The sequence below is a fragment of the Rhinolophus ferrumequinum genome, chromosome 25 (assembly GCF_004115265.2).
Source record: "Rhinolophus ferrumequinum isolate MPI-CBG mRhiFer1 chromosome 25, mRhiFer1_v1.p, whole genome shotgun sequence".
NCBI lineage: Eukaryota > Metazoa > Chordata > Mammalia > Chiroptera > Rhinolophidae > Rhinolophus > Rhinolophus ferrumequinum.
The window spans coordinates 4,627,334-4,650,610 of NC_046308.1; the positions used below are offsets into that span (position 1 = coordinate 4,627,334).

Below are 23,277 nucleotides of genomic sequence, written 5' to 3' on the forward strand. Positions count from 1 at the left end.
CCGGAAGGTGCCGGAAGGTGTCTGAATCGGCGCGGCCCCACCAGGGATTGTAATGTTTTGCACTGAGCCCTTCTTGCATTTGGGCCTTGGGCAGATGCCCCCCCACTCCCCGGCCTGCCCAGGCCTCTGCAGGGGACGAGTAACCATCAAGCCTACGTAGAGAAGTTAGATTTATGGGCTTAATAACTTTACCTCCTCCCATGACGGTGAGAATGAAGTGGGGAAAATTGAAAAGGCCCTGTCGGGTTTTACTGCAAGACCAGGCGGCCCTCACCGCAGGAGCAGCACATGTGTTCACCCGTGTTCTCCCCCTCTGAGAGCTGTAAATCGCACACTCCTGGAGTCGCATGTCACTTGTGTGCTTCTGGAAGTCTGCTCCCGAGAGAGCGGTGGCAGGACGGCGATGCTGCCAGTGACATCAGGCGCCTCGCAGGGGGCCGGCGAGGTGTCAGAACCCAGAGACACTCCTCGCTGTTTCTGAAAAGCCACCAGCGGCTGGCAGCCTGGCCCCGTCAGCAAGGGGGTGATGGTGTGAGTGGCCTGACCAGTGTGGCTTCCCAACAACAAACGGCCTCTCTCCTGGATGCCTACAGCCACGTCGTCACCACACAGCTACCACTTTGTCCTCCTGCCCGGAGGAGCTGGGCAGGCGGGTGTGTGGGAACCTCACCGTCTAACGCGAGTTTTATGAAATGTTAGAACAGCCGCTGGTGTGGACTGCGTGCTTGCGCTCGGCTGACCCCTGTGCTAGGTGCTTCACTCCCATTATCTTAGTTCACGGTGCAATATTCCCAGGAAGTCAGCCTTATTTAATAGATGAGGAAATGCTGCGCGAGGAGGTAATTTGGCGGCCTGGCTCTCGACTCCTCTCGGAGGCCCAGCTGCCCGGCTGGCACGCACCGGGTCTGAATGGGCAGGAGAGAGTGCGGGCTGGCCTAAGGACCAGTGGGATCAGCGGCAGGAGCCTCTCCGAACTCCAGTTTCTACACCTGTCAAGTGAAGATAGAAATGCCTGCCTCCGAGTGCTGCCCTGAGGATGAAAGGAGATGGTGTGCAGGAAGGGCGAGGGGCTTCCAAGGTGGCCTCTGACAGATGGCCACGGCCCTGTGCAGTCCCCTCCCACACTGGGCAGGGCTGGCCTGTAACCCATGGATTTGTAGAAGAACGAAGTGTGACCGCCAAGGCCTTGATATAAAACACAATGCCGCTTTGGCCATCGTCTCTCTGGGATCACTCGCTCTGAGAAGCCAGTCGCTGTGTCATGGGGACCCTCAAGCAGCTCCGCGGAGAGGTCTGGAGGTGTGGTGAGGAGCTGAGACCTCTTGCCCAGAACCAGCACTGACTTGCTATAAGTGAGCTCCCTCCGACGTGGCTCTTCCAGCCCCAGTCAAGCCTTCTGATGACGGCAGCCCTGGTCAGCATCTTGACTGACGTCTTGAATGACCTGGACCAGAACCACCCAGCTCATCCACGCTCAGATTCTTGATGCACAGGGGGAAAGAGGGAGCAGCCGGTGCTCAGGCCCTGAGGCAGAAGCGTGCTCGGCAATTTGGGGACCAGCAGGGAGGCCCGTGTGGCTGGAACCAAAAGAGAGAGGAAAGGTGGTTGGAGGTGACAGAGTCAGGGCTTCATCTTGGAGGACTTGTAGGTCATGGTAAAGACTTTGGACTTGATCCTCGCTGTGAAGGGACTTGCTGGAGGGTTTTGAGGTAGAAGAGTGACATATTCTTATTTGCATCTACATTTTAAAATGGTCACGTTGTCTGTCCTGTGGAGCCCGGCGTGGAAGCAGGGAGCCCAGTTAGAAATTCTGTATGGCAGTCGCCTAAGCATCATTAATTAAGAGGTGTGTAGACATTCAGAAAGTGTGTAGAGGGAAGTGAGTCTCTTTGAGAATGAGTTGGAAGCAGCTTGCCCTTTAGCTGCGCATATGTCCCGGCCATGTCCAGCCCCTGGATGGCTGTGGCCTGAAGGTGTCCCCTGGGTCTCTGAATTGCTGGGAAGGCTTCATGAGGCAGAGCCGGGACGTGGAGGTAGACCTCCCCTCCTTGGCCCTAGCTCCAGTTCTGAGGGAGTTAACTGCTCGTTCCAGTGCTGACCAGTGCAGCTGGGCTGAGCGGAACTAAGTATAAAGATCTTGGGCCTGACCTTGGAGGAACCAGGCCGGTCCAACCGTTCAGTGGGCTTCCCCGAGGGATTTGCTCTGAGATCTTTCCCTCCAGCTTCCAGAGGCTCCCGTTGTCCCGATGCTGGAGCTGCAGACACCAGCTGGGGATCTGCCTCTGCAGCTCCGCCCTTCCCGTGGCTTGCTCTCGGCTCCTCTCCCTCCCTCCTTCCTTTCCTATTTTTCTTTCCTTCTTTCCTTTTTTCCTTCCTTCCTTCCTTCCTTTTTTCCTCCTTTCTCCTTCCTTTCTCCTTCCTTCCTTCCTTCCTTCCTTCCTTCCTTCCTTCCTTCCTTCCTTCTTTCCTTCCTTCCTTCCTCCTTTCTCCTTCCTCTTTCCACATTTCTGTTGAGAAACCTTACGGAAGAGTGAGGACCAGCTCAGGACCTGTAGCCACATGGCCAGGGTTTGAAACCTCTCCCAGCTGTGTGACCTGGAGCAAGTCACTAACCTCTACGTGCTTCAGTTTCCTCAGATGCAAAATGGGGACAAAAAGGATTAAGTTAGCTAATTCCTGTATAGCACATGGCAGGCCTACTGGGCCCATCCTCTGCTTTCTGGGTCACTGACCTGGCCTGGATGGTGATTAGTGCTTTGAGTCCTTTTTTGAGCTCTTGGGGATCACTGACCCTGGGTCCTCTTTGAAGGAATGTGCCTGCGTGTTTGGGAGACTATCATTACATTTGTTACCACTTGTCAGCCTCTGACGATGTCCCAGCCATGTGCCAAACACTGTACATACGTCATCTCACACAATCCTCAAAAAAGCCTCTTTTCACCCCCATTTTGTAGAAGAGAAAACTGAGGCTTAGAGAAATGAAGGAACTCAGCAAGGCCCTCTAGCTGGTAATGATGGAGCTGGTATCTGACTGTCCTCCCATGAGCTGCTTGTTTCCGGGGCAGCAGGAAGGTGCTGGCTCAGCATGAATGCACAGGGCCATTGGTTTCCCGTTCTTGCTCATGGCCACCCTACCTGGCCCCAGCAACCTGCCCTGCGTCTTCCTGACTGTAGGATGGTCAGAGAAGATCTCTCTGTGGAAACCTAAATAAACTTAGTCAACTTAGTATATGGGGAAATGCATTCCAGGAAGAGGGTGCAGCAAGTGCAAAGGCCCTGAGGCACCTTCTGGGGAGGGTGTCCCCTGGGCTTTCTTGGCCCCTTCCTGCCCTTGGATGTCTGCTAGGCCATCAGGGACACGGGGCATCCTGACTGGTGACGCTGGCTAATGTGAGGAGCCCTTTGCCGGAAGTCCCTGGCATTCCTGTGAGACAAGAGGGGGCCTGGCATTCCTTGGCTGTACATTAGGGGTGGAGGTGTGGCTGGGAGCTGGCTGAAGAGGGTCTGAGAGTAACTGAGAGGTTGTCAGCCCCTCCTGTACCTGCCAATAGCATTTTGGAGAGTGGACTTTTCCTCTGCGCCCGTTCCCTCCTCCTCCAGCCCATGCCAACCTCTGTTCTGCTCTCTGAGTTTGTCTGCTGTAAGGCCTCATAGAGGTGGAATCATAGTATTTGTCCTTTTGTGTCTGCCTTCTTTGAGCATAATGCTTTCGCGGTGTGTCCATGCCGTTGGGGATGGGCCATTTAGAAACAAACGTGGTGTTAGCACTGTAGCTTGCCCCTGTCCCAGGAGCTGCGAAGGAACAAAAGAGGCAGAGAAGCCCAGGTCCTGGGTAAAGTAACTCAGTCATCCCTAAGCCCGAACACTCGGCTGCTCACCTCCTGGCTTCACCTGTTTGCATTGCTCCAGGTGGGCACGCCTGGACACCAAGGCTCCCATTTCACATTCAGTCCCCTGTGGCACATGTCACCCATGGTTTCTGGGCTATGTGCTTAGTCACTACCCAGCTCAGCCTCGTTTTCCTCCTCTGTGAAATGGGTCTTTCGCACTGACTCGCAGGTTATCTTCAGCGCGGTTAAGTGGGCTCCCCACAGCCAGCCCGGAGCTGACCCTCTGCCCCCCAACTGACTGGGGGCAGGCAGGGGAGGGGCGCTTCTCAGACTATGACTTTTTTATTTATTAAAAATTAATTAAGAGAGTTTGATGTATCAGTACTTAAGAGGAGCTGACAGGTCACATGGTCTCTGAAAGCACAGGGCTGGTAATCCATTTAAAAAAACATTTTCTTCTTCTTCTTTTTAATTTAATGGAGGAAATCATTAGCGGGGAAATGGGTAGAACTGATTTATTCCTGTTTTGGGGAGGGGGAATGGAAGAGAAAATCTGCTCTAATTGCTTCTTGTTGTAGAAAATATGTCAGCAAAATATTCCCCTTAGCTGGGCCTGGCATGGGCGGAAGGAGCCCTTGGAGCTTTCTTCCTTCAAATGCTGTCCTGGGCGGGGACCGGGGGGGTCTTTCTGGACCCAGGTGGGTGACCGTGACGTCAGCAACGGCACCTCTTAAAAATCTCAGCAGATCTGCTTTGGCCCCCAGTATGCGTTCTGTCAGGGGGCCTCCTGCCCACGAGCCCCAGGGTCTCATGTTCAAGCCCTCATTCCCAAGGACACAGAACCAGGACCCCCTTCTGGGAAAACGGACTACGTGCCTCTTGGGCTTCATCCGGTTCCAAGGGGAGGCAACTGGGTTCACCCTAAAAATAACCAAACTTGCAAACAGCTTTAACATGCAAATGTTTTTTGTATCTGTGGGCCAAATTATTTAAAGGTACAGCTCTTTTTCCACTGCCCCAATCTGTTTGTTTTCCCGCAACAGAGAGGAGTTGTGGGGTAGTCTGGGCTCCTTTGAGGTCACCATCTTCCAGCCCCCCCAGTTGACGTCTGGCTGGGCTGCTGCCCTCTCTGTAGATGCCGCCCGTCCACAGGCACCCAGTCTGACAAGGGTGAGCCCCCCGATCCTCTCAATAACCCATAGTGCCCCCCAACTACAGGTTACTGTGGGTGGCTCCGATGGCCTGGCTGGAGGGCTGACGCCCCTTCAGCCTCACTGTGTGTGTGGAGGGGTCCGTCTTACTTTGATTTTCCAAGCTCGTCTGTCCCAGAAACATGGGTAAATGAGTTCTCAGAGAGAAGGAGCCTATAAATAGCCAGGCAGGATGTGGAGAGGTGAAAGGCAGGGGGCCGCCAAGGTTGTAGGCCTCTCTCCCCAGCAGTGGCTGCGTCCGGACGCGCCCAGCCCTGCCTGTGCTGGGTCCCTACTCGGGGGCAGAGTCTGGGCGTTCCAGGCCACTGCTGTCCTCTGTCTCTCCTCACTGTCCCCAGCCCCGCCCGGGGCCACTGTGAGTCTCCCAGGCACATTGTCAAGGCCACGGCTGGGGCCTCGGTCCCTGGAAGAATTTCCCCATAGATTTGCCACATCTGTGGGAGAAAGCCCACAGCCAGTGAGGAGGGCCTGTGGCACAGAGTGTGGTTGGCCCTCTGCACAGTGGGCCTGGGACCCCAGGGCAGGGGTCAAAAGCCATGGGGTGGGGCCACCATCGCCTCCATCAGAGTGGGGAGGGGCAGGCCCAGACACCCAGGAAACCAGCCTCTACAAAATCTCCATTCATGTGCTCATTCATTCATTCATGCATGCATTCAGTCAGAAGGTGCCTGCAGTGCCTGCTGGGGGCCAGCAGGACCCTTCTCAGCTCTGGGGACACAGCAGGGAATACAGCCGACCCAAGTCGCTGTCCTCACAGAGCCCCACTCCTGTGGGAGGGACACTTTGTTAGAAAGGATGTGCTGAACCACGGGTGAGCCTGGAAGACACCGCCTGTGTGAACTAAGCCAGGCCCAGAAGGACCGGTGCTCTGATCCCACTGCCAGGAGGTGCCCAGGACAGTCAAGTCCACAGAGACAGGCAGTGGGATGGTGGGTGTCCGGGGCCGGGGAGTTCCGGTGTAATGGGGACAGAGTGTCAGTTCTGCAAGATGAAAGTGTTCTGGAGCTGGACGGTGCTGATGGCCACATAACCGCGTGAAGGTACTAAATGCCACCACACTACGCACTTAAAAATGGAGGAAATGGTAAATTTGATGTTGTGTGTATTACAATCTAAAAAATAAAAAGAAAGAAAGAAAAGTACACAGTGTATTAAATGAGGAGCAGTGCTATGAAGAAAATGAGAAGGGATCCGGGAGGGCCCGGGTGGGGGTTAGGTTTTAAATAAAGGCATTGGAAGGAGGCATCGGGGAGATGGGCCTGGAGCAGAGACTGCAGGAGCGGGGACGGCTCTGGGCCGAGGGGACACGGTGCAGAAGCAGGCCGGGCGGGGCCTCCAGGCCTTCACTCTGAGGGGTAAGACCTGCCCCCTCTGGGCTTTGAGTCAGGGAGGACGTGTTGTAGGTTTGAGGGGGTCCCCCAGTCATCCTTCTGAGGGAGGCAGGGAGCACGTGGGAAGCTAAGAAAACGTTTTGCAGGGTGGGGGTATCAGGGTGGGGCAACAGCTCCTAGCTATGGGTGACCCGTACCTGTGCTTGAGCTCAGAGCACAACAGGAATTATGCTTCTTTGTGGCTGGGTTTAAATTTTTCTGGAGTCCCCAGCTGCCATTCCCCAGATGTCACTTCTCCCTTTCCCACTTGGGCAGGTTGGGGTGGGTGGTGACAGGGGTGGGTGGTGACAGTGTGGCCAGGATTCAGTTCCTGCTGTTTCAGGGTTGAAGCCGCACAGCTCGGAGAAGCACACAGCCGTCCCCTGGGCCCGTGCCTGACTTGGCTGGGGGTTGAGTGCAGGGGCTTCAGCCCCACCCCTGTACCTGTCCTACTGTGTGCTCTTCCAGCAGGGCTGGGTTTCTGCACCTGTAAAGTGAGCAGGTCGGACTAGAATCTGATCTGGATTCCGGTGCAGACTCTGCCAGAGGACTGAGCAGGTTTGTGCAGAGGGAAGGTCTCCCTGAGCCCCAGCCCTGCAGCCCAGCCTGGGCCCAAAGACGCTCTACACATGCCACAGGATCCCTGCTGTCCCTTTAGGAAGGGAGGGAGGGTCTGTGCCAATCCTCTAGCCCCAGCCCAGACATTCCAGGGATGACGTCAGGAGTTGCTGGGGGAAACAGCTGGAGATGGGATTCTAGAACGGTGTCTGGGGCCAACAGGGGCAGGAGGAGAGGTCAGTGGTTCGGGGACCCACGACACTATGGAGTCCACTGAGCCCACTCCCCAGCTGGCGTCTGTTTGGTTCACTGAGAGCCTGACTGCCTGCCCTCTGTCCTTTTAGAAAGGGGCCTCGGGGGCCAGGCTGCAGACAGAAGCCTGTGCCATCCATCACCCAGACACTGTGGGGTAAGTAGGGGAAGGCAAAGATGAAGGAAGAGGACTGAGGGGCTTGGTGCTTGGCCTGGGCTGTGTGTCCTACACTCCCGTCTGTCTCATGTCTTCAGAGCTGCTCTGTCCCGGACAATCATCACTAACCCCATACGACTACTTAATTTTAAATTAAAGTGAAATAAAATGAATGATTGCGTTTCCCAGTCACACCAGTCACATTTCAGGCGCTTCGCAGCTGTGTGGGGCTAGTGGTGGCCAAATTGGATGGCATGGGCATAGAACACGTCCATCGTCCCAGAAAGTTCTACTGGACAGTGTCACTGTCGTCTCTAGAACAACCCCCTGAGGTAGAGCCCAGTGCCCCATTTCACAGATGAGAAAGCTGAGGCTCAGTCATACAGCCAATGGGTGTCAGAGGGGACTAGGATCCCATGTGTCGGCTCTCAGACCGTGGAGATTTGGTTGGTGTGCTTATGTGTCCTGCTGCCCGCCATGGGCTGCTTCTCAGGGCACTGGTAGGAAACACGCACGCTCTGGGGTGCCTGGCTCCCGTGCTCCATTATCCAGCGGGGAGCGACGCGTTACTGAAAACGCAGAGCCAGGATTGCCATTCAGTTTGGGGCCTCGAGGGCCTGTACCTTTGAGACCAAATCCCTCAGGAGGGACTTCGGGAAATTTCACTGGGCTTTGGAAAATTCATTTTAAAAGCAAGAGAATAATAGCCAAAAGGTAGAAACAACCCACATGTCCATCGATGGATGAATGCATATGGCCCATCCACTCAGCCATACACGGGAACGAAGCGCTGACACACGACCAAGTGGCAAACCCTTGAAAACGTGATGCTCCGTGAAAGAGGCCAGACACAAAAGGCCACATACTGTGTGAATCCGTGTATATGCAATGTCCAGAATGGGCCAGTCCATAAGGCCAGAAAGCAGTGGTGGCTGCCTGCGGGGAGGGGGTTCCTACTGGAGCGATGGAAATGTCTGGGGGTTGCCAGCCCTGGGACTGTGCTAAATGCCGCGGAACTGTGTACTTTATAACATGATAAAAGTGGTAAATGTTCTGTATTTTTGCCACACTCAAAAACGTGAGAGGAACTGGTTGGATCCAAGTGGTGTGCGTGTGGATGTTCATTATAAAGTGTTTTCAACTTGGCCATATGTTTGAACATCTTCCTGATAAAATGTTGAGGGAAAGGTGAGGAGAGGGCTGTGCAGACCGCGTCTCCAGGGCCGCAGCCTGCAGAGGCAGGGTTCCACCAGCGCCGCCCTTCGGCCTGTCTGGGTTGGAGCAGCAGGGCCTCGGCCTCTGGAGCGGGCTTCAGGCTTTTCGGGCCTGTCCTGGTGTTCGAGCAAGGCGACGTGGGAGTGGGTGGTGCCGCCCGCTCTGCCCCATCCCCAATACCCTGAGAAACAGTGGTTCCACATGCCAGCTGTTTCAGTGACGTAATGCCCAGGAGTGCAGGCTGGGAGACAGCGGTGGGGTTATCCCAGTTTGTGATGAGGCATGGAGGCCCAAAGGCGTGATGGGACTTGCCCCTGTCACGTGCACTCCTAGAGGAGAAACTGAGGCCCCAGCCCAGGCCTGCTGGCTCTCTCCCCAGCCCCATTCCTGCTGCTCACAGTGTCCGTGGGCCCAGTGACAAAGGCCAGTCCTGGAGCTGGGGTCGTGGGTAGAAGCAGCAGCAGAGCTGAAGGCAGGCAGAGGGGTGACCCGGCTGGTGGGGAGAACTGCCAGAGCGCTGCCTGCCGGGGTGCGCCCCCCGGTGCCGGAAAGTGTCCTCCCCCACTTTCTACCTCGGTGGCTCTGGGTAGCCACACCCTCCCATAGGTCGACACCCCTCATTCCTGAGGGTGGGAATTGTGGCTCAACCTCATGGGATTCAGGGTTTGGCGACTCTGATTTTTAGAACCAGTGAGGCAGGTGGAGATCAGCAATGCCTCCCCAGACACCGGGGCCCCAGGGGTTACCTGGGCCATCAGGAGGGGCTCTGGTCTCCTGAGGCATCGCGGAGGGCGATGGCGTGCCATGAGCCAGGTGAGAAAGCTCTGAAGTTGCTGCACCTACCCCCTCCTCCTGGGTCAGGCTGGTCCCCCTCTCAGCCTGGCCACTGTGGCCCAGAGGCCTGGTTTGGGGGAAGCTGCACCAGGAGGAGGGTGGGGATTGGTTCTCGCTGACGCCTTCCCTCTGGCATATGGCTCCTCCGCCTGCCTCAGGCGGTGCCAGCGGCTCCCCTTTCTCCATGGCAACTTAGCTCAGTGGTCCCAGTGGAGGAGAGAGAATCAATTCTCCCTCTTCCTTCCCTCCCTCTCATCTCCCCACCCCTTCCTCTCGGCCTCCCTTCTTCCTTCATCCCTGCCAGGGCTCGTGGCTCCTTCTGTCGGTGCGTCCCTGGGACCTCCTGCTCCAGGCATGAGCTGCCAGTGCAGCTGCGTGTTGGGGGTGGCGCCCTGAGACCGTCGGCATGGGGAACACGGCAGACCTCCACGGACATGGGGGGCAGCCCGGCTCCTGCAGCGTGCGGCTCCCGGCTCTAATACTTTGTCCCCCTTGTTCCCCCTCCTTACATTTTCTTCCTGAAAGGTAATTTTCTGCTAAAACTGTCACAGCATTAGGACGGGTTTATTAGGCAGGAAGGCTCTGTCCTGTCACGTGGGCTGCTTGTTTTCTCGGAGGAGCTGGGATGGAGGGAGAGAGGCAGGGAGAGGCATGGCCTGCCCTGGAGCTCCGAGGGGGGCACGGCCAAGTTTGGGTGCGGGGTTCTCCTCCAGGGCGTGTGCGAGCCCAGCTCCAGCCTCCTGGTACTTGGGTACCTGCTATCTGTGCACTTTCGTTTTCCAGTGGAATTGCTAGCAGCAGGGACAGTTTGCGTTCCTGGACCGTGGTCTGCCTGGGGAGGGGGGCGTTTAGAGGCTTGTATGTGCACCCCACATGGGGCTCAGGTACAGGTCTCCCCGTGTAATCCTCTCACGTGGAAATGGAGTTCAGTGGGGGCATGTTTTGTCCCTGTAACCAAGAATTTCTGAGAAAACGGTATAGGGAGAATCTTCTGCTGGCTGGTTCCGGGTGGAGCGGTCCTGCCGGCACGGCCGTCCCGGAGTGCTGGGGACTGTCCCTCAGCAGAGTTTGGCTCAGACAGGATTTTGAGACCGCTGCCCAGTGGGTTGACATTTCTCCATTGTATCTTCCCCATCTCCAAACTTGGAGGTCAGGATGGCTTCCGAATGGCTTTCCTGGTGGGAACTGCTGAGGGTACCTGGCCCAAGAGGCATTCCCCAGATCTGCGCCCAGGGGCAGGCTGCCCCCTCCCTGTCACATCTACCCCCTGTGCAGCGACGATGGAAAATGAGCCCCTCGTTGTCAACAGAACGTCCCCTGTGTTGACGGAAAGTGAGGCCCGAAGGGAGCGGATTTATCACACAGTTCTTAGAAGCCATGGGTTTCAGTGGTGTCTGAGAGGAAGCCCTGTGTGATCTTTAAATAGAAAGAGAGCACCGAGTGGCCCTGTCTGACTCACAGGGACGCGCGAGAGTTTGGTGCAGGTACCAGGGAACCAGCACTCAACTCTGAACATGGGGCCTGACTTGGGGGGCTAACAGGGCAGGGAACTGTAGACATTCAGGTCTGTGTCTTAAGAGTGAGGCTCGCGGGCGTCTGGTTGGATTATGTATTCGTGCCGGCGTTACCGTTACCGCTGACAGATTACTTTAATAACAGAATCAGCCTTGAAAGGAAGCTCGGGGCACGACTCCCTGGCTGCGGCTGTTTGGGTCTCTGAACTCCATTTGTTCATCTCCCAGAGCCCTGTGCTCTCAAACTGCTGTAGACCCTGAATTCTTGGTGCTTCCCTTTGATAATCAGATCGGTTCCTGTTGGGCAGGATGAAAAGAATGCTTTTGTGTCTGCAGACGTCTGTGCTGTGTCTTGTTTTTCCTTTGCTTTGAGGCTGGAGTCTGTCACCAAGACCCTCCTGGCATCTGGGCGCTGTGCAGGCTTCTTAATGACATTACCCACGTCTGGACTCGGGTTGCTTTGCTGTAAATGCTGATGGGTTTACAAGTTGTGTGATGGGTGGGGAGGCGGTGTGCTGGTTTTGTTTGGTTTGGTTTTGATTTGCTGGCGAACGGAAAATCTGATATGACACGTCAAAGGTCAGTCCTGTGCGTGGCAGGGCTCCGTGCTCATCTGAACTCTCAGCCTCACTGGGAGGCTGGTCCACTGCAGCTGGGGTTACGCTGCCCCGGGGTCTTTCATGTGCAGCCGGGGGTGGGGTTGCTTTGGTGACACCCGAGTGTGTTCAGTCGGCAAGCAGGCAGGCAGAGCAGGGCTGGCCTTGGAGGAGGAGAGAGGCAGGCCCGCCAACCCGCCAGCTTTCATCCCAAGTGACTCCTGAGTGCTCAGTGCCAGCCCCCTCCCTGCCGTGTCCTCCAGCACAAGGAGCCAGCCTCCTTTCTGAGTGTGATCTCGCGTAGAGGTGACTTACTTGAAAGCCTCGTAAAGAGCTGCAGAGGGGTGTGAGAGCAGGTCGGAGGTGGCAGCCTGGCAGCCGATGGCTCCAACCCGGTGGCGAAAGTGTGGGGAGCTCATTCCAGGAAAAGTGGAATCATCACCGCATTGGCTGGCTTCCAGGCAGTGAGTGGTTTTCTCTTCTTTGATTTGAAGGGGACTCTGGGATTCAGGGAAGGGCGCGGTGGGCAGCCTGGTGGTTTGGACAGACCTCTCAAAGCCCGCAAAGCTCCAACGGGGAAGTTTGATTTCTTTCTCCGCCCCCCACCTCCGTCCTGCACAGGCTGGCCTCCACTGCCTGGGCTGGTGGGACAGGTGGTGTTGGCTGGGGCGTTAGGGATTCTAGGGACCGCGTCTGCCTGGGAGGCCAAGCATGGCCCATGCCCAGCTTTGAGATCTGTTGGTGGTGGGTCTGAATTTTCATTACTTGAATGGCTTAGGAAACTGAACAGGAGGAAAGACACTCGTGGACAAGAAACTCTCCCTTGCCTGTTATAATGTCCCCGAACACACACACACACACACACGCACGCACGCATACACATGCATCAGGCACACACACGTGTACACTCTCTCACACACACACACACGTTTTCCCTCCTGCTGTCAGGGCTGCATGTACCAGTTGGCATTCTGCTCTTGATAACACGATCTCCTGTAAACGGTTCTCGGTATCGATAAGATTGTCCAGCTGCCCTTTCCATGCACTGCTTTTTAGCTCAGTGTCTTAGTGAGACAGACCTTTCCCGTCCACTTCTGGAAAGAGCTGCCTCCCGCTCTTACTGTTCCTCTTTTCCATGCCCCCCACCCCAGGCTGTGCTGTGTTGTCAGGTGTGTTACAGAGAGTGGCACGTTTGTGTCTGCAGGGGAAGCCCCTGAGTGCCAGCCTGCCATCCTGGGCTTCTGAGGGTCTCAAGACAAAAAGAAGGAGAGTTGTCAGAGAGAGACTGCTAAGCTTAAGATGTGCTGAGCTGCGAGGCTGTGTGTGTGTGTGTGTGTGTGTGTGTGTGTGTGTGTGTGTGTTCCTTTCCCACATTGTTCATGTTTAGGCACCTTTACTTTTGCCATCTATTTCTTCCCATTTTCTGGTTCATTCCCCAGAGGATAGCTCCGCATACTCTGAACTGGAACCTAATACCCACCTGCCCACCTCCCGGGCACCCTCACAAATCTCATCTAATTTAACACCCTAGAAGTGCTTGCTGTTGTCCCATTTTACATGTGAGCAAACTGAGTCTCAGAGGGGTTGAGTAACCCGCCCTGGGAAGACAGAGCCAGAACTCAGATCTATGATTCATTTATTCATTCACTCATTTACTCATCTTTAGACATGCAGACTGCTCTGCATTGGGCCTAGGGAGGAGTTCATCCATCTCAGCTATTTGAGGAGAGGAAAGGAAAGAAGCGAAGAAGAGGCGGGCGGAGGGGGCAGCCTGGGGCCTGAGTGGGGAGCCCCTCCCTGCCCGCCCACCCCAGGCCACTGCTCCTGCCCTGAGTGCACGAGTCAGCACTGCTCTGTGGAATCCCGACCACCTGGGTCCTGATCTGCTCTTTCTTCTGCCGTGGGGGCCACCTGGCTCACTTTCTTTTAAAATGCATTCCGACATTGTCGTGTCATCAGGAAGACAGTCTGCAGAGCAGGGGCTCTGCTTTATATTGAGGACTTAGGTGGGTGGCTCGCCGCGGTAGGTGGTTCACCAGGAGGCCGAGCCTCAGCTTCCTAGGCTGTAACCTGCAGATAACACCGCCTGCTTCCCGCACCGCAGCACGAAGGAGGCGGGTGTGAGGGCGCTTGGCAGTGAACCCCATGATTGGCACCTGGGGGGTGGTAGGTTTGTCAACCGGCGCTTAGACCTCCCGTTACCCGGTTCAGAAAAGACGGTATGTGTGTCGATTATACAGATACTCCCGACTTAACCATGAGGTCAGGTGCCCATAAACCCATCTGAAGTTGAAAATACCGTTAAGTCAAAATGCATTTGATACACTAACCCACCGAACCTCCCGGCTTGGGCTCGCCCACCTTACACGTGCTCAGGACGCTTACATGGGCCTACAGTTTGGGCAAAACCATCCAACACAAAGCCTGTTTTATAAAGCCCAGCATCACGAGAGAGTGCTGTACTGTATAGCGCGAGCTAGTCCGGGCAAAGATCAAAATTCAGAGTACTGTTTCTCCTGAACGCGTATCGCTTTTGCACCATCATCAAGTTGGAAAATCATTACGTTGACCCTTTGTAAGTTGGGGACGATCTGTATAGATTGTATGCAGATAGATATACAGATAGAGAGAGAGTATGCAAGTGGTAAAGCCGTGATTTACCAATGATTTAAACAGCGATTCTGGGGAGAGGGTGTAGCAGAGTTCTCATGTGTTTTGCCATTTTTTCTCATAAATTAGAGAATATGTGAAACAAAAAAAAAAGGACTTAGACATTTGAGGGGTTTTTCCCAAAAGGTGGACAGAATAATGATAACAGAGGAGGTGTTATACCTTAAGGACCCCACAAGAAGCCCTGCGGATAAACCCCCTGGCCAGCCAGCCCTGGAGGGAGAGAAAGCTGGGAGGTGGGGCCGTCAGGCCACCAGCCCGACTCTGTCCCAAGGCCCAGCTCTTGGTGGACGCGGCCTCTGAGGTCAAGCTTCTGCCCAGTGCCCTCCCTGGACTTGCTGGTTGGTCACCAGCCTGGGTTGTCTGTCCCACGGCTTCTGTCTGGGACTCTTGAGTCTCTCCTTCCAGAGGACAGAGGCCACTGCCTGCCCCAGGCCTGGAGAACGTTGGTGTCTTGACGGGACGCTGGTGTCGTTGTGGTCCAACCTGCAGCTGCATGTGCTCCGCTTCTGTCAACCTTGTGGCCGTCTGCTGCCACCCGGGCTCCTGGGAGCCCCTTTCGGTACATGGCCCACCTCCAATCCTTGAGCGGTTGTTGGAGCAAGCTCTAGATGGGGCCCAGCCCTATGCCCTGGAGACCTCCCCAAGCTGCCATCACCTCCCGACAAAGCCAAGCTGGGTGGCACTGAATAGACCAGACACCCAAAAGCACTTTGTTCTGTCCGACCGTGCAGCCGCTGTCCACTCCGTGCCTCAGTTTCCCTGCCTTGTTGCCATAGCGAGAGGAACTATCCTCACCAGGTCCCCATCTCCTCTCCAAAGCAGCTTGGAGGGTGGCAGGGAGGACAGAAGGTGGCACCCCAGAGGACGTTGGGAGCGTCTGGGCCATCTCTAGCCTGTCTTACGCCCCAAGGTGCACACGGCTTACTCGCTCGGGGGGCGGGGGGGGGGCGGAGGCCGAAAGTAAGTCCCCATCCCCACTCCGTCGTCAGCCGGGGTGCACAGTACTTGGTTCTGTGCTAGTTCCCTCACCTTGCTTGTCACCCTGCACCCTTGTAAAGCACTTTACACCTTTCTAGGTGTGGATACGGCACGGTCGCAGCCTGTGGCTGGAAACGGGCTTTGTCAGGCTCTGCAGACAGGGAACCGGCAACGGTTAATTTTAAGATGCTCTTGCCGCCTGATTTCATTCGCCTGCCGGGCCCCTGGAATTGCATGGCTGAAACTCTATCTCCAGGACTCCGGGCTCCTGGGGAGGGAGATGCGCGGTGGGGGGTGCCCTGGGGCGGCAGGAAAAACAAAACTTGTTAGCCCGAGGACTCGGGTCTGAGTCCTGGCTGTGTGATCTGCAGAAGTCGCTTAATCCAGGAGCCTGAGTGTCCCGTGTGGAACAGGGACCGCCCTCCCGCTCCGGGCCCTGGGTGAGAATGTGAGCCTGTGTTCTTGGCGTGGCTTGGCCCACGGAGGGAGCATGATGACACGGTGATGGTTGTGTAGGGCTCTCCTCCAGTGTAGGACTTAAAAAAAGGATTGGTTTCAAATGGCCACTCTGTACCAAAAGCCATCCTAGGGTCACGGCCAAGCCAGCTGCTGCTTTTCATGTGCCCAGAGGTTTGGAGAACGGTGCCATATTGCAGCCAGGGGGACCTTCTGTCGGGAGGTGTGGTCACTAAGCTGCCTGTGGCCTGGAAGACGAAGGCCTGTGCTCTTCCACCCACCCTCGGGCACGTGGCACAGCAGTGTTGCTGATGGGGAAACCGAGGCACAGGGGTGTGTCTCACTGCTGGAGCTGGGTGTGGCAGGGCACCAAGGAGGGGCCTCCCCTGAACCCAGAAAGAGGGCAGGGGCCAGAATTTACGTAGCCGCTTCAGCCTGGAGGACAGGGGTGAGCCTGCTCAAAGCGCTCTGTGTTCCCTGGAGTTCTCCGTCCGTCAGGCCTGGAAGATCGGGAAACTGCCACAGAGACCAGAGGGGCTTTCTTGTCACCAGAGCCACACTGGGCTGGGTGGCTCCTAGGGCAGGATGGGCTCCACCTTCCTCTGCCCTGTGCCCCGCCCCATTGACAGCTGGGGAGGGGCTGTGCTGGCGACGCAGTGATGTCCCTTCGTGTAGCACTGGCGTGGTCGAGGCTGGCTGTCACCCCACCGTCCATCAGGGTTGGGCTGATGCATGAAGGTGCATGTCGATTCAGGGTCCTTAGGGGCGTCCCCCCCAACTAGCCCGGGCTGAAGAACTGGTTCCCTTTGAAGTCATTTGGCAGGCAGGGTTCTGCGTGGCCGCCGGCCTGCCTATGTGCAGCCTGAGGAAGCAGCACCGCCCGGCGTTCCTTAGAGGACAGCGTTCCCAGCGTCCGATGGGCAGCTGTGCTTCCTCTGGCCGCTTGGCAGTCGTGGGAGGGGCTGCTGCCTTGGCCTGGCAAGTGTCACATTCCAGCCTGGGCTCCAGGAGGCCTGTCGCTTGGCGGGTGGTAGCACAGGAAGGAACACCTGTGGGGCGGCCTGAGGACACAGAGCCACTAGTCCCAGGTCCCTTGGCATTGGTCTGGCTCACACCCCTACCCTCGAGCTGGGACACTGGGGCCCAGGGAGGGCCAGAGACCCACCTGCTCCAGCTCCCAGGGCCTGGGTAGCACTAATTGATGTGACTTCCTGTCTGCAGCCTGGTCACTTTCAGGGCCTGGGCCCCGTCTTTACGGTGGGTGCAGGGCTGGGGCAGGATTTACACTCCTGAGAACAGTGAACTGTGCTGGGGAGGAGGCGGGCAGAACCTCTGGAGCCCCCCAGCCTCAGCATGGGGACTCCCCTGCCGTCTGCTGCAGTCCCCCAGCAGTCCCCTGGCTGCGGCTCGTTGCCTGGGACCCTCAGCTCATTTCCGGTCAATCCCTGAAAACTGGATGGTTGCGTTACTATCGGTGCAGAGGGGGTTTGCAGGGTCTGTGGCGAGTTGCGTCTGGTTTCTCAGTTGAGTCTCCCTATGGCCTTGTGACGTGGTCAGGGCAGAGGACCAGAATCTTTCCCACGCAGGGCACAGAAGCTGTGTGAACCGCCCAAGGTCAGACAGTTGCTCTGGGCAGAGTGTGGACTTCAACTCATTTAGAACAAATATCTGCCAGGCGCCTGCCTTTATTGAGCAACTGCTCTGGCCAGGCCCTGGGAACAACTGTGACCAAGACGCAGGGCCTGAGCTCGAAAGTGAGTGACATCACACTCTGGGAAAGGCCAAGAGAAAAGCAGCAGCAGGTACCTGCGAGCTGGCTGGGCCCGCAGGGAAGCTTACCTGGAAACAGGGCGCTTTGACCGCAGGGGCCTCAGGCATCTGATTGCAGCGCCCCACCCCCACCCTCAGCCAGGTCCAGGAGACATAGATTCTAGTCTTGGCCCTGCTGTGTGACCTCAAGCAAGCCCGTGTCTGCTGTCTCCACCTGCACAGGGAGGTTGAACCGGGCCACTTGTTCTCATCCTCTGAGGTGTGTGAAACACAGGCTCCTGGGCCTCCCACACAGATGTTCTGATATTTTGCGGGGTGGGCAGGAATCTGCATTTCTGTACCTGTTTCACAAATGCTAGACTTGGCCATCTCGGCCCCCTTTGAGCTCCAACATTGTCCATCCTGTGACGGTCCTGACCTTGTCCCGTGGTACAGCAGTGCCCTTGGAGCTGGGGTGGTGGATGCCAGGGGTTCGCAGAGGCTGAACTAGCTGAGCTCCCGGCTGCTGCAGGAACCCAGGAAAACCCTAGTCTCAGTCCTGAAGCTTCCAGACGCCTTGGCCACCTCCCCACCCAATGAGAGGCTCTCCAAAAATGGAGACAGGTAGGGGATGCTGAGTCAAAGGTCGGGGTGGGGGTCAAACATTTCTCGTCAGGGAAACCTGCAGTCACTGGGTTAGGACCTCACCACAGGAGTGCTTCTGGCCACCAGCCTATGGCCGGTGCTCCCGAGAACTCTGGCAGGGCTGGGCTGGCCTGCCCAAGCGTGGGGGCCTGGAAATGGCTGTCCACATGCTGGCATGGGGAAGCGGAGAGCGGGGAGGCGGGCGGCTCCGCAGCCAGCAGCCACTTCCCCTCCAGTGTCTTCATAGCAGACACAGAAGGGCTTCTTGCCAGCTCCTCAAGTTCCCTGAGCTGACTGGGCTGCAGCCCTGGTGACAGCCTGGTGACATGCTTGCTCCGTCCTGCCCGGACGTCAGTGTCGTCTTCCCAGCCAGGATGCCATGGGCTCTTCTCCCACAGACGGCCAGAGCAGGGGGACACTGGCTAACGTCCAGGTGGTCAGCTCAGGGTATGTCCTGCCTCCCGATGTTGCAAACCCAGTGTACTAGTTTTCCGGGGCTGCTGTAACAAAAATGACCACAAACTGGGTGGCTGAGAACAACAGAAATTTGTTCTCTCACAGTTCTGGATGCCAGAAGTCCAAAATCAAGGTGTCGGCCAGGCTGTGCTCCCTCTGAAGACTCCAGGGGTCAATCTGTCCTTGCGTCTTCTAGCTTTGTGGCCCCAGGTGTCCCTCGGCACGTGGCTGCGTTACTCTGCTCTCTGCCTCCATCTCTACATGGCCGTCCGCTCTGTGTGGGTCTCCCTGTTTCCTCTCCTCTTCTTATAAGGACATCTATCATTGGGTTTGGGTGCCATCCTAAATCCAGGATGACCTCATCTCGAGATCCCTAATTAATTATTCCTGCAGAGACCCTCTTACCAATTAAGGTCACATTCTGAAGTTCCAGGTGGACATGAATTTTGGGGGACACTCTTCCAGCACACTGAATGTCACCAGGTAAAGAGCAGGTCTACTGGGCTGGCTGCTGGTCCCAGGAAACAGATCTGGGGCTTCTGCAGCCTCCGGCTCTGTTGTCAGGGAGGGCAGCTTTACTCTGTTAATACAATCAGAGCCCAGAGCAGAGGAAGTGGCGGCGGAGGGGACAGCCACCCCGGAAAGGCTGTGTCACTTGGACACCTACTTTAAGGTGACCTGGAGGAGAAAAGCTGAATGTGGCTCTGAAGAACCAACCAAGACCCCAGGGTGAGTCTCAGGGAAGCAAAGTACTCAGTGTGAGAACTTTCTAGCAGTACTTTGTAGGTAGTGAGCCTCCTGACCTGGGAGGTGGTTCAGCGGCCCTCGCAGGGTGGATAATATAGCGAGCATTGCCATCCCTGAGAGCTCTGAGCCTGTGCTCATCTCAGGGATGGACAGTCCCATCTGACAGCCACAGGACCAGCTCTGAGACCCCACCAAGGGCAGCCAAGGAGGTGTGCCAGGATCAACCCCAGTCCCTAAGCCCCACCCTCTGGCTGGCTTGTGGGTTTGCAGGCCAGCTGCTCCACAAGGCCAGACCCCTCCTGACCCTTCCCTCTGCCCCACTACCCTGTCCACTTCCGCAGCTGGATCTCCTCCCCTTGTCTGTCCTATATCTCAGCATCCTGCCCACCTTTTGCCCGTCCTCTCTGCTCTGCCTCTCTGAGCGCCTGGCCCTCACCACATACTTCATCCTGTGGAGGTGTCACCTTGACACTTGGCTCCTGCAAGAGCCTTTGTCTCTGTGTGTCCAGGGCCCGTCCACACACCCCAGGCTGGAGGTTTTCGGAGGGTACAAGGCCCAGCCCTGTGTCCCCATCAGCTACAGAAAGAGGAGTCCTGCTGCTCTGTGAAACATGTCCTGTGTCTGACTTCCAGGCGTTTCTGACGTCCGGGGGGGAATGGAGGGGTGACTCTGACACGATGCCTGAGGTCCCCATGGCTGCCTGAGTCCCTTCCCACACCCATGGCTGTCCCTCAGACCCCCCTGCTCTGGGATAACTAATAGGCTCCCCTGGGGGAGAAAGTCCCCTGCTGGCTCCCAGGGGACCTGGAGCCTCACACTCAGGAGCTTAAAACAATTTTTTTTTTATTGCGGTGAGATTCACATAACATGAAGTTGGCCATTTTAAAGTGAACAGTTAAGTGGCATTTAGCACCGTCACAAGGTTGTGTAACCACCAGCTCTATCTAGTTTCAAAACATTTCCATCTCCCCAAAAGGAGACCCTGTGCCCAACTCCGTGAGACGTTTTTTTCTTTTCTGTTTTTTTCTTAATTGTGGTAAAATATGCATAACGTAAGATTTTCCATCTTCACCATTTCTAAGTGCACAGTTCAGTGGCACTAAGTACATTCACGATGTTGTGCAACCATCGCCACCGTCCAGCCCCAGAGCTCTCTTCTTTCCCCAAACTGAAACTCCGCTCCGTGAAACACTAATTGCCCCTCCCCCGGCCCCTGGCGACCTCCATTCTGCTTTCTGTCTCTGTGAACTTGACTCCTCCGGGTGCCTTGTATTAGTGGGTTCAGACAGTGTTTGTCCTTCTGCCACTGGCTTCTTTCACTCCGCAGTGTCCTCCAGGCTCGTCCGTGTGGTAGCCGGGGTCCGAACCTCCTTCCTTTTTAAGGCTGAATCATGTTCCATTGTTATGGATGGACCACCTTTACCAGTTCACCCATCAGTGGGCACTGGGTTCTTTCTCGCTTTTGCCTGTTGAATCCAACCATGAGGCTTTAGAAGAGTCTAGTGAGAAGAGTACGGGCCCAGGGTCTGCCCAGGCGGTTCAGATCCCCAGTACGTCTGTAATGAATCCTGTAATTAGCTCCAGGCCCTGAGCCCAGGCGCCCGTGGAAGATGGTCATTCCAGTGCCCTTTCCCACCTGTACCCTCCTCTCTGGGCCACGCTGCCTTCGCTGCCCCCCCCCCCCCCGAAAGACCAACACTCAGCCTACAGAGCCCCTTAGCCCTCGATGGAGCCTGCTGGCTTCCTGCAAGTTCTGACTCCAGAGCAATCTGGGGCATGTCACCCCCTTTCTCTGAGCCCTTGCCTTTCACCTGTCAGAAAGACGTGATGGTCTGAGACAAGCCACTCACCTGGGGATCCATGTCAGCTACTCCCGCCGTGCCTGGCTCCTCAGAAATGCCCTCTGAATGGCTGTACGTGCCCTTGGTCTTCCTACCTGTACGGCCAGCCCCATCTCCACGTTCATTCCATCCACAGCTGTTGCTGAGCACCTGCTCTGGGTGGGTACTGGGTGCCTGCAGGCCGGGCTGGAGGAGGCTGCGTAGCAGAAGTAGCTTGGAGCAGCCTCTGAGGGATGACCGGATGTGTCAGGCCAAGGACAGGCGTCACCCTTTGTCTGTGTGCCCCGTGCCCCTGTGTTATTTCACATAATCCCACCCAACCCTGTGAGGCAGGTGGTGTTCTTGTAAACAGGTAAACTGAGGCCCGCGGTAGTTAAATGACCTGCTTGAAGACAAAGCTCGAATGCGAGCTTAGGTCTGTCTAGTTCCAAAGCTAGTCTTTCCCAGGGCCTCTTGCTGCCTCCAGCTAGTTGTGTGTGTTTGTCTCACTGCCTTTTTCTGTTTTTCGCAGGGTGGGGAATTGTGCTTGCCCCTGCCTCCCCCGCCTCCCCCCACCACTGCTGTTCAGCTCAGGGCTGTTCAAAGCCTGCTCACTTCCCACCCTGTTGACATGGGGTTGTTGCCGGGCTGGTTTTGTTTTTTGACCCAGTCAGCCTGGCAGGGAAGTGCTGGGCTGTGTGCAGAGCTTCCCAAAATAACCGCAGGCTCCCTGCCAAAGACAGAAGAGCCAGACTGTGTGCCATGGGCTCAGACCCACTGAAGGTGACTCAGTTCCCGGCACCCCAGCCACCCCCCTGCTTCTTACCCTCCCCTTGAGCTCTCCTGCCCCAAGCCTCCCCCAGCCCAGGCCACCAGATGCCTCTAAAGGTGGCATTATTCCCGGGAGTGCCGGGAAGCTGCCGTGGGCTTCCGGCTTCGGGGTGCTGGCTGGGTTGGGTTTGGTGCAGCCTAACCCCCTGGAATCAAAGGTTCTCATGTCATGTCTGTTACTGAATTGCTGGATGATCTTGACCAAGGCACCTTGCTCTCTGGGTTTCAGTGTTTCACTTGGAGGTGGGAGAGTGCATCTGCCTCCCTGCCTCGTGCTACTGTGGCGGCAGAGGTCCCAACAGGCAGTGGGAGCTTTGGTAATAATAATAGGACTGAGTCATTTCTTCTAATCCTGTTTTGAGTGTGAGGACACAGCTTAAAGGGAAGCCCTCCGCTGGCGGGGCTGCGCCCACTTCCTCATCGTCCTCAGCAGAGTGGAGCCGCTGACATTTCTTGGGTGTTGTGTGCTGGGCACTTTACAAATGCATTGCCTCTTCATTTATTCCCCCATGTGGGGTGCATGTGCACGTGGCACTGGACCTGCTTTTATATATGTAAGAACTGAGGCTCAGAGAATTGAACTTGCCAGGACCAAGGGAAGGGTGGAGCCATGGAGCCCCGTTCCCTCTTCGAAACTTGAGTTGTGCCGCTGAGGTCTTGCCCTCGCCTCCAGGGGGCCCCTGCTTTAGGCCTTTCCCTCCAGGTCCTGAACCCTGTCTGCTGGGCGCTGCCCAGGGCAGACACAGCTGGCAGGTTCTGAGTTCTGTCTACGTTCACACAGGGACCTGGTGCAGGAAAGAGACCCATGGGGGCCCTACCTTTCATGTTGTACAACTTCACAGAACGCGCAGCAAGCGCGTGCCCAGCACCAGGCTCCTGACTGGTAGTGCCAGGACTCCATCCCCATTGCCTGGGGCTCTCGCTGTCCCCCTGCAGGGTGCAGAAAACAGGAAGATGCTGGCCGCCAAGCCGGAGCCCTGCTCCTCCTCCCTGCCCCTTTGTTCTCTTGTCCAGGTGCAGGCCTAGGGACACGTGAGGGCAGGAGTCGGCCTGAGCAGGGGTCTGTAGTCATGGGGAGGTGTGTGTGGGGTGGGGGCAGGGCTGGGTGCCGTCCCCAGAGCTGGGTTTCCTCCGTCGCTTCCTCTGTGCCCATAGCTGCTGGCATCACATGTCTGTACGTTGCTGTGTGTGTTTATGTGCACGCGTGCGTTGGGTTTGCTTTGTGACAGATGTTCGTGTACTATGTCCCCCGGGTCAGGGCCTGGCGAGTTTTGGGGTGGGGTGTGTGTGACCTCACCCCCCATCTGGACCATGGTGGCTGTAGGGTGAACCGGACTGGTGCATGGTTGTTTCCTGGTGTGTGGCGGGTGGGAGGAGGGCGGAG

General features: G+C 56.5%; 1 protein-coding gene across 6 annotated transcripts in view; it reads left to right on the forward strand.

Annotated features, from left to right (window-relative positions):
* PITPNM2 (phosphatidylinositol transfer protein membrane associated 2) overlaps positions 1-23,277 on the forward strand; it is a 127,753-nt gene that overhangs the window by 44,678 nt on the left and 59,798 nt on the right. For 2 of the 6 annotated variants that reach the window (XM_033097610.1, XM_033097602.1), the window contains exon 1: positions 9,737-9,952. The exons of 1 other annotated variant lie outside the window; for it this stretch is intronic. The gene's annotated coding sequence lies outside the window, so the exon portion shown is untranslated. Of the gene's footprint in view, positions 1-9,736; positions 9,953-11,753; positions 12,002-19,125; positions 19,224-23,277 lie in introns of those variants that run through there. 3 more of the 6 variants (XM_033097605.1, XM_033097604.1, XM_033097606.1) reach the window with 3 other exon arrangements.